This window comes from Sinohyriopsis cumingii, chromosome 6, assembly GCF_028554795.1.
Source record: "Sinohyriopsis cumingii isolate HCF-2022 chromosome 6, ASM2855479v2, whole genome shotgun sequence".
In the NCBI taxonomy this organism is placed as follows: domain Eukaryota; kingdom Metazoa; phylum Mollusca; class Bivalvia; order Unionida; family Unionidae; genus Sinohyriopsis; species Sinohyriopsis cumingii.
In genome coordinates, this window is record NC_142966.1 from 15,709,245 (window position 1) to 15,719,714 (window position 10,470).

General features: G+C 34.3%; 1 long non-coding RNA gene across 1 annotated transcript; it reads right to left on the reverse strand.

Moving 5' to 3' along the window:
- Positions 1-1,027: 1,027 nt before the first annotated feature.
- Positions 1,028-8,577, reverse strand: LOC149796418 (uncharacterized). Its single transcript, XR_016421431.1, has 3 exons — positions 8,458-8,577; positions 3,660-3,756; positions 1,028-1,156 (listed from the first exon to the last, which is right to left on the reverse strand). It is a non-coding gene; the product is annotated as an uncharacterized LOC149796418 (long non-coding RNA).
- Positions 8,578-10,470: the final 1,893 nt, after the last annotated feature.

Here is a 10,470-nt window from a genome sequence, read left to right on the forward strand (position 1 = left end):
TCAAAAAAAATTATGACCCATTAAAAACACTGACAATGCTTGTTTATATATGTATTAAATATATATAAATTGGAAACCAATACGTTAATCTGTATAAGACATAGGAAATATAAGTACTTAGTTGAAATCATTTAATTTCTGTAAACAAAATTAATATAATCTGGGTCTTAATGTGGAGATGATATAATCTGTATCATTACTAATTCAAAACAAGAAGAAATGTATTTTTGAAACATGAGAATACAAACTTCCAGGTCTATCTATGCAAATATTAGAATAGTACATGGTCTCTCTATATATATAATGTCTTCGTGTTAATAAGATCATATAGTAAGGGGAGGTAGTGACAAGATTTTCAAGATGGCTTCAGTGTTGGCCATATTGGACATCAGGTCATTACAATTTTCTTGAGGACCAACTAGACATCATAAGCAGTCATTTAGTGAAAATGATATGACTACCCATTCAGCAGGAGCAGCCATAACAAGATATTCAAGATAGTTGCCATAGTTGCCATTTTGGACTTCAGATTTGCACCATTTTCATTTAAGACCAACTAGACATCATAAGAGTTCCATTAGTGAAAACATCATGTCAATATGACCACCCATTCATGAGGAGTAGCGATAACATGATTTTCAAGATGACAACTGAGGCAACCATACTGGATGTGTGCACAGCACAATTTTCATTTAGGACCAGCCAGAAAAAACGGATAAATGTTTGTGAAACGTTTCATGGCAATCCTCCAAGAAGTTTAGGAGGAGTAGTGATAACAAACTTGTACTAATGGTAGTACGATGGACAACAGACCATCCCATAAGCTAGGGGTCTCAAACTCAAATCACCATGAGGGCCACATGAGGACTAACTAGTACAATGGCCCAAGGGTGGCATCACTGAGACCTTTTCATACATATAAAAGGTAGCCAGTTGAAATAATGGAAAAATAAGAAGTAAACAATGTAAGAATCCAAGTTTTATCAAAACTTGCTCCTGTAAAGAAACAATTTGCATTTTTAATTATTTGACAAATTCAAGGTGCCGTTGTGGGCCACTGGTAATAACTCCATGGCCTGCTTGTGGTCCAATGGCTATGTCTTTGAGACCCCTGCCGTAAGCTCTTCTGATCTATGACCAGTGGAGCTAAAAATAACTGAAATAGAAAAAGACATGTGGACCTGCTAATTATGTTTCAATATTTCAAGTATTCATGCTGATCAACAAACACTTAGCGATATGACTATTATGAGAAAACAAGATATATTGTTGCTATGTGACATTTTTGAAGAATTTAGGAATGTCTATGTAATTTTTTCTATACAATTACAAACTAGACCCTGCACAATGCATTAGACCCTCCAAAATGACTAGTTCATGATGCAAATTTGAAGATTTTGTGTAAAACTTGAATTTTTGACACACTATAACATGTTCTGGAGATTAAACAAAATACATGGTGGAACTTGTATAATTTCCCACAGATATGCCAAAGTAAACCATAAATGGTAACATAAAGATACTTTCTTTGAAATGTAAAGATTCAAGGTTGACAAGAAAAACATCTTTTAACATTTTAACAGGGAAAGACTAACAAACGCACACAAAAAAACCAGCCACTGAAATAACTTGTTTTTCATTTGGTCAAGACAAATGTACCAAGTCTGAGGGTTTAAAAATTTACAAAACCATTTCAGACTCAGTAGATTCCAGTTTAATATTTGGATCTTTGATGTTTCGTTACACTTAATGATATACATTGTTTAATTTGTTTTCAGAATAACTTCAAATTTGAGCTGCATTTCAAACAGACAACATCTATAGTTTCTTCCTTATCAACACTCAGACATTCTTTATTTACATTTTTATGTACATGGTTGTAAAAACCATCAAAACATTAAGCAGTCTTCATTTCATCCTTGTCACTGATGCAAGAAAATGTTTAATATTTAAATTTGTCATAAATATTATCACACTTAAGGACAAAATCTATTATCTGTATTAAAATTGACAACTTTCCATATTTTTAAACAGTGATAGGAATCTGACAGAATTTCATAATCAATAATCAGTTCCACCACAAGAGTTCAAAATGTTAATAAATGTACAGTAATAATCTCTTTTAATGTCATGTATACTTTAAACTGATAAAAATATTAATTTTTTTCTATTGTGTTGTTTGTTATTTATGTTGTACAACTTTTTGTTAAATGAAAGGAACTTTTTATGACTGATCAGTCTATGTGCTGCAGTCCTCAAAATCCTTTCATTCATATGTGATGTGTCTATAATTTAAAGTATAGAAGGACATGGTTTTCTTGTCTTTATTTACAAATACTAGAAAGGATTTTACATTTACTGAAACAAACTGTCAGAATTTATTTAAATTTATTAACTCAACAGTTTAACAACTTAATTATGTAATCATGACTATATGTTCCTAATTATGAAATATGGTATGGTTTAATATTTGTAAGTTGTGAAGGAAATAAATAATTCAGATCAGCTTTAGTGTATTGTGAGCCATATTCAGCTTTAAAAGTTCCCATTTACAGAGAAGTTTTACTAACCTACGAGTTTTACATGCATTTAAAAAGAAGTAGTCTCCATTTACACACAATCAATTATGGTTGATTGATTGACTGATTGTTGTTGTTGTTGTGGGATTTAACGAAATTTTTCAGCACACGATAGGCTATGCATGGCGGCCAGTATTAATGGTGGAGGAAGAACCCGGGAAAACCCTGGAAAGAACCACCGACCCACAAGAAGCTACTGGCAAGCTTTCTCACATACCCACATTGGCCGAATCCTAGCCTTGAACCCACGCAGAGAGATGAGATGGCAGCGATCAGTAATGGACAGCACTTTAGACCACTCGGCCACCCGATTAATTGATTGTATTTTAACAGTGCACCAGCACTGTCTGGCTATTTAGCGCCATACAAAAGGTCAATCAACTATGGAGTTTCACAATCGATTATTTTATTGGTTCGCTCAACCAACTGATGATAAATTTTAATTGATAATCAGAACAACACTATTCTTAAGTCCCAAAAGGATGCTCATAAGTATATGCAGTACACAGAAACACTTAATTCATCTTTACAAAAAGAAGTCTGGAGTGGACCTGCCCCTTCCCTGTACAGTCCTACAAGGTCCTTGTGACCTTACACTTCTTCATCATAGATTATCTTAAAAATGTTGCTTTGATTTTTAACTAAAAAGAACTGGAATTTACAAATGAAGCTTGTGTGTCATTATTTACAATGTGTATAAGTGTCAATTATTAGACTGTTTACTTTCCTATTAATCTTCATGCATGACTAGTCCTGTATTTTTTTTAATCCACAAAATGTGTCTGACTGGTCTAGCAATATTTTAATGTGAAATACTCAGGGTTGACTGGTCTATTAATTTTTAGTGCTGTATACATGTAGAGAGTGCTAGACTTAATATTTCTTGATGTATTGATTTATTTATGGCTTTATCCATGCAAAAGGGATATGCACTCAAATAAAACTGCACCATCATCCAACAGTCTCTATATCTATACTCATCCATAAAAGAACTGCATAGTTCCTCCCCTGTTTAGAATGGAGAACTTAAAAAACAAAAGCATTTCTGCCTGTATTGAGTGATTAGTAATAAATACATACCTCTTCTTCTGAACAATTTCCCTCGTCCTGGTTAGAGTTGTCCATCCTTTCTCCTAACATCAAAGGCAAGTCTTATGTTCCATTCACATTACTGATCCTAAAAAATACATGTGTGCATATATATATATATATATATATATATATATATATATATATATATATATATATATAGAAAGAGAGAGAGAGTTAGATATACTGGGCCATTGCAAGTTAAAATAAAATATACTGCAAAATTAAAAATACTGTGAAATGGCACCAAGGGCGGTGGCCTGCCCAGTGTGTGTGTGGATGTATGTATATACAAGCATTTGATTTGTTTTTCTATGGAGGAGGAAACTATGTGTTTACAAAAATGATTCAGAAGCAGAAGACAAAGAAAGAAAGAGAAAGAAATGAAGAATAGGAAAATAGAAGACAAAAAAGCATTGCACTGTTTGCCAGTTTTCAGTGTTATTCACTTTTATTCATAATAAATGCTTCTGAAACACTCCTCTGAATAAGACATAAAATATGAAACTTAGCTTGGCCAAATACAACTCTTGGACTGAAAAGAGTACTGATGCAACAACCAAATTTGAATAAAATCTGAATGGGGAAACCAATTGACTGGTTGATGGATTATTTATCCTACATTCTTGCAGGAACTCCCATCTACTAGATTTCCTCTGTTCTTGTGAGCAATAGTCCCTGCTCTCTCCTATTTTATCAATTTTCTCTCTCATGAGTCATGTGGGACTTCCTCTCTCCTGATTTCTCTAAAGTACTGCACAGTGCATTTTTTCACTCTCAGTTATTAGATTTCTTTCATGTGCCTTGTGTACCTTTCATACTTATCCTCATGAAGTTATATCTATCATGTGTCAGTCTCAGCTTTCTTGTGTTCAATGATATCTGATCATCACCCACATCTTCACACCTTTCTTCCCTATATTTCCTACCTCTGTCATATGCCTAGTGGGCATCTGTTACTCACCCTTATTTGTCTTTTTCAGTTGTATTGCAAGTGTCACCTTTAATCTCTTTTTTTCATTTCACTCTCCTTCCTTCCAATATTTATTATGTGCTGGGGTTAGGGAGAGGGAAAGGAAGACAGGGTGTTGAGGGATGATGGGGCATCATTTCTTTCCCCCTTCAGCTCTTGCCATTTCCAGCTTCTGTTCAATCAATTATCTAAGATTTCTCACTTCCTCTTATCCACTTGCACCAACCCACCAGAACTAAATCATTCTTTTGATGGCTTTGTGTCATTTTTCTTCTGGTTTTACATTTTAATCATTTATTTTCTTTTCTGCTTCTTTTTATTGCTGCATATGGCATATTTTCTACCCCTTGTATTTGTGTCATTATAATGTTCACTTCGGGCTTCTTCATTTTGTGTGATGCATAAGACTTCCTTATTTTCTTTTAGTTTTATTGGTATCTAGTGTGCAGTGTAGGGATTGCTTACTCTCTCTTATTTTCATGTCTCTTTTGCAGCTCGCTCACGCTTTTTTAAGTATCATTCAACAACAGTTGAGAGTGGTGTGGATTAATTATTGGTGTGTGTGTGTATGATTTGGAATTTTAACGTAGCTTTAACAATTTTTCAGTCATATCTCTACGATATCTGCAGTGTGGCAGTTTGTAGTGATGTCTAGCATTTGGGCATCATGCTGCAGACATGTAGCATGATGTCCCACCCAGTCATATTATCCTGACACCAGGCTGACCAGTCCTAACACTAAACTCTTAATGCTGAGCACCAAGCGAGGCAGCTGTTAGTTCCATTTTTGTAAGTTTTTGGTATGACTTGGCCGGGGATCAAACCCATGACCTCCCGCATCCGGATTAACTATTGGGCGTATAACAGAAGTTATGAGAAAGGTGTTGTGGAGAGATGTCAGAAATGGGATTATATTTTGTAATCTAATTCTTTATAGATGTCGAGAGCAAATGTTTAGCTCGAAGTTTAATGTATTTCAAAAATAAAATGGAACATTTTAACACAAAATTAACTAAACTTATTTTTCTGCACATCCATATCCATAGAACTGGAGACTGTGATGCAGAATTATATGTTCATGACAAACTGATATCTACTATTTTAAAATGAGAATGTATGTACATAATATGTTATCATTAAATCTCCTCTGCAGAGTAAACCTGAGCAAACAATATTCTTGACCCCCTGAATCTACCACTAGATATTTTTATAGAATGATTTTAACAAATAAAGTTCTGACATGTTCAAGAAAACATCAATTGCTTTTGAATTGTATCTTGCAAAAGCATTTTACTGATAGGCTCTAGTGACATTTCTGAACAAACCTCCACACCCTGCATTACCAAATAATAATTTCTGCTGATTGAAGATGATTGGAAACCTTTATTAAAATTTGCGTCCATCTGGTTAAATTACATAGAAACATCTGAAGGTCAGCAACAACCGAATCTGAGAAGCATCTCTTCTGCCAAAAATGTGGTTCTTAGTTAAAAATATTTTGTTTTGTCGGAAAAAAGACTAAATGCTGCACATGTTGTTTTGCAAAACACTGTTTGGTACCGTTTCTCAATTTGAGCAGAAGGGTAGAAGTGCTGTTAATCTTCTTTAACCTGATATCAGAAACATGGGATCAAATCAAACAGAACATCTTTTAAGTTCTTCTCAATTATGGAAGATGCGTAAACTCTAGATAATTCAGTTACAGCAGGACATATTTTCCACTAGGTTCTTAGCAGAATTGATGATAGCTGATTTTCTTTCCAGTATTGATTTTAAAAGGTATGAAAAAATTGCCAAGACTCAGTAAAATGACATACATATTAATTTCAGGTGTCTTTTCCTCTATAGGGATTATCTGGTCTTTTTAGTGTAGAATAATAGTTTTAATGGAATATGTTTTATCTTCCAGTTAATCAAATTTAAAAGATATTATACTTAGTTCATAGACCACAAGTACCAACCTGTTCTGGAGGTCTTCATGGTACACCAATTTTCTCCTTGCTTTTTTATATTGTTGCATACTATTATTCCATTTTCAAATACTTGTTTGTTGACAAAAAGTTTCAGAAAAGTAACTTGTCACACATACATTTTTGCTTGTTTTAAAACTTGACTCTCTTGCCAATATTTGATGAAATGTATGCATTTCAATCCATAGACAAAACAAAAGAAATAATATACAACAGTATTATTTCTTCAAAGGGCTTAATTTATTATTGACAGGTATTTAAAATACACTAAATTTTGCTCAGATATGGTAGCATCAGTACTTCCATCAGCAAGAACAGAATAAATTTAATGGAATTAAGACTTTTCCCCAACTTCTCTCAAGGCTTTATCAGTTGTCAGAACAAAGTCTCTTACCCGAGTCTCATCGTATTATTAGTACAATTACTTAGACTGTTCTTCTGCACAGCATTTCCAAATAAAAATGGTTTTCCATATTAGGCTAGGGTATAGGTAGTCCTACATGTAAGACCTGATGCTGATATTTATGTTGTGGGCATCAGGGTCTTACAGCCTAACTAACAGCGTTGTGTAGTGTGTTTTTACGTCGACTAACATCGCAACGAAAGTAAAATTTTCAGGATTATTTCACAAAACTGACAACTAAAATAATGATGCTTTTCTACAAAGTAAAGTTACAATGTTTTAGTCAGACTTTACTTATTCTGATGCCTTTTCTCTAATAAATTCAAATTCTCACAAAAGAAATGGACCCGTTTTCAAGTTTCTTTGGCCTACATTTCAGTTAGCTGGAAAGCAATGAAAGCCGAGAATGCCAAAATCAGGTTAAGTTGAAATATTATTTTTTAATGAAATGAATTAAAAATATTTATGCCTATTGGATCCGTAAGCAACGGTTCGTTTTGTTCAAGAAACAGATTTCCAACATGAACCTACTTGAACTTACTTCGGCATACCTCGACTACCGTCGCATTGCAACAAATTCAAACGCATGTCAACAGAACGTGAAAATGCTTCCATTTGCTAGTGTCTTATTTTCATTCCACCAGGATAAAGACAGCACAGTAAGTATATTAATTACACATAGTGGGAAAATGTCGATATAGGCTGCCAAGTGTGTGAGATGTTCCTGAAACTTTGATTACTCATTCCGATGTCAATGACATCGGAACACGCTATACAAGGTCATTATCTGGATAGTAAAACATAGCACCTAAACAAACTCAACATGTGCTTGTCTTAAATGTAGGACTAGGGTCTAGGCTGTGTTAAAGTGAACTTTTTTCTTTTATTTGATTACATTCTTATTTAATTTTAAGATGGCCATTCCTAGCAACTGCAACTTCAGAGATTTTATGCATATGCTGGCTAGAGTCATAAACTGTGCTGCTAGACCAAAAAGTTGATCTCCACATTTTTTTTGTTGTTGACATTTCTGGTGGTCAGAAAGAAAAAAAAGCAGAGATTTATTTCTTGGTCAAAATGTTTAGAGGTTGAATACTGTCACGAGACGTGGTTCATTATACCCTGAATTTGACAGCTACGCTGGTTGAATATCCAACCCATGCTAGTTTGGGGCATTGTTTGCAATAGCCGCATAACATTTCACATTCAAAGTGAATTAAAGCAATTGCAGTCCTATAATGTAAGAAGTATCACATGTTATTTACGTTTTAGTACTCGACGACCAAAACATAAATATCAGCGTCGAGGTCTTACATTTATTACTCAAGCCATCGATACTTATAAACCCAACATGGCTGAAATATCTGTCTCTTTGTTGTGTCATACCTGATACTATTTGCTGCCAAAGATTCTGGCTTATAGCTCTCTTGAAAAGATAGTTACCTCATCCTGATTTGCGGTAAAGTGTCATTCAATAATTTCAATGCACTGACTCAGTGGATTGAAATCAAACGGTGATCAGCTGATGAGAATATCGAGCGATTCAACAGTGTCGTTTAAAACACTGCTAAATAATATAATCAGACCAGATAGTTTTTTTTTATTGTTATACATTTTTGATGTGTTTTTATTGGCCGCTTATTTGGTCGCTTAGCCCAATATGCGATGGCTACGACGTCGTTAGTCTGGTTCCCTGCTTAGGTGGCACTCTAGAGTTTCGCATTTTGCATAGGTTAGGATTTTAAAGAAAAAGAATTTCCCCGTCTTTCCTCACTGGTTATACTGGCTATTTAAAAAAGACCTTGTATATCTTAGGTATAATGTAAATAACCTTTAATTCCCTTTGTTGTAGTGTATGATTGATGGGTGTACTATGGGTTATAGAGTATACAGCTTGGCCTTACTTCAAATGTGTATCTTTCAAAAAGGTGCTAGCTCTACTTGGTCATTTTCACTTTCTGAACTTCAGAGGTAAATTGTATAAAATAGAGCCGATAACACTTTTTTACATTTTATATATTTGGTAATTCATTCATTGCACTTTCAGAAGCTGGTATTGACTAGTCTGGCAAAATTCATTTTCCCTATTTTAATAGCTGCTATGTATAGTGTACTGTAGACTAATTCAGACTGATTTTTCAACACAAGGGAGCAGTCATTTTAGTTTGCAGTGTGCTTAATTCATGTAAAATTTCCAAAAGTACAATATCCAAAAGAAATATCATCCACATTACATTAATGTAGCATAGAGGTATGCCAACATTCTCTCCACTGTGCATGTATTAAATGAACTACTTCACCTTACATACGTCACTCTCTCAAAAGTACATATTATCTGGTGAGCGCCACCTTATTATGTTCCCTGCGTTGCAATCCGCTATAGTAAGGCGAACGCCGACGAAATATTGTCACGTGATCAAAACTAATGGCCTCACGTGGAGAGATCTAGTTAATCTAACCATGGCACATTTATTCCTTTAATATTCTCTTTCTTAATGACACAATATCAACTTTACTGATACTTTTGATTTGAAGTATAGCAGTCGTTATCATGTGTTCAGGCTTAACCACCAATTCGTCATATAATTTTGTTACATGATGCTGTCGAATGTACAATATTGGACCAACTATCTTCATATTCACTGCCTCGTGGAATAGGGGTGTCATGTACAACGAGATATCAATATCAATGTTAAATTAATCAAGGAATGTATTGCAACTAGAATATTTTAGATGACATAGTGTGAAGTGTGCAATATTTGCAGAAGAATCAGTACCCTCACCTCCTCGTAAAAGAGGGGGTATTTTTTTCTTAATCTTTGGCTGTATTTAGGCTGTCGTACATCATCTCACATCAATTTCAACGTAAAATTTATCAAGGAATCGATTGGGGAAGGCATCTCTGGGATGACGCTGTGTAAAATGTGCAATATTATGACAATATCGTTGTGTGTACCATTTTCCTTCATCTTCGGCTATTAGTAAAAATATTTGTTAAAATAATTATATGAAGAATTGGTGGTTAAGCTTGAATACATGATAACGACTGCTATACTTCAAATAAAAAATATCAGTAAAGTTGATATTGTGTCATTAAGAAAGAAAACATTAAAGGAATAAATGTGCCACGGTTAGATTAATTAGATCTCTCCATGAGAGGCCATTAGTTTTGATCACGTGACAATATTTCGTCGGCGTTCGCCTGACTTAGTATAGCGGAGTGCAACTCAGGGAGCATAGTATGCAGGGAACCAGTATGGGCAGCCGTCGCCGCCAAAATTACATTAATCAAATGATCTAGTATGAAATCAAATGATTTAACCTAGCAAATGAAATGATAAATCCAGATTCCAAATGATGTTGTGTCACATGAAATGATTTAAAGAACAAAACCGAATGATGCATTTAAATTTCAAATGACGTGGTATTAAATGAAATGATGTAGAGTGAAATGAA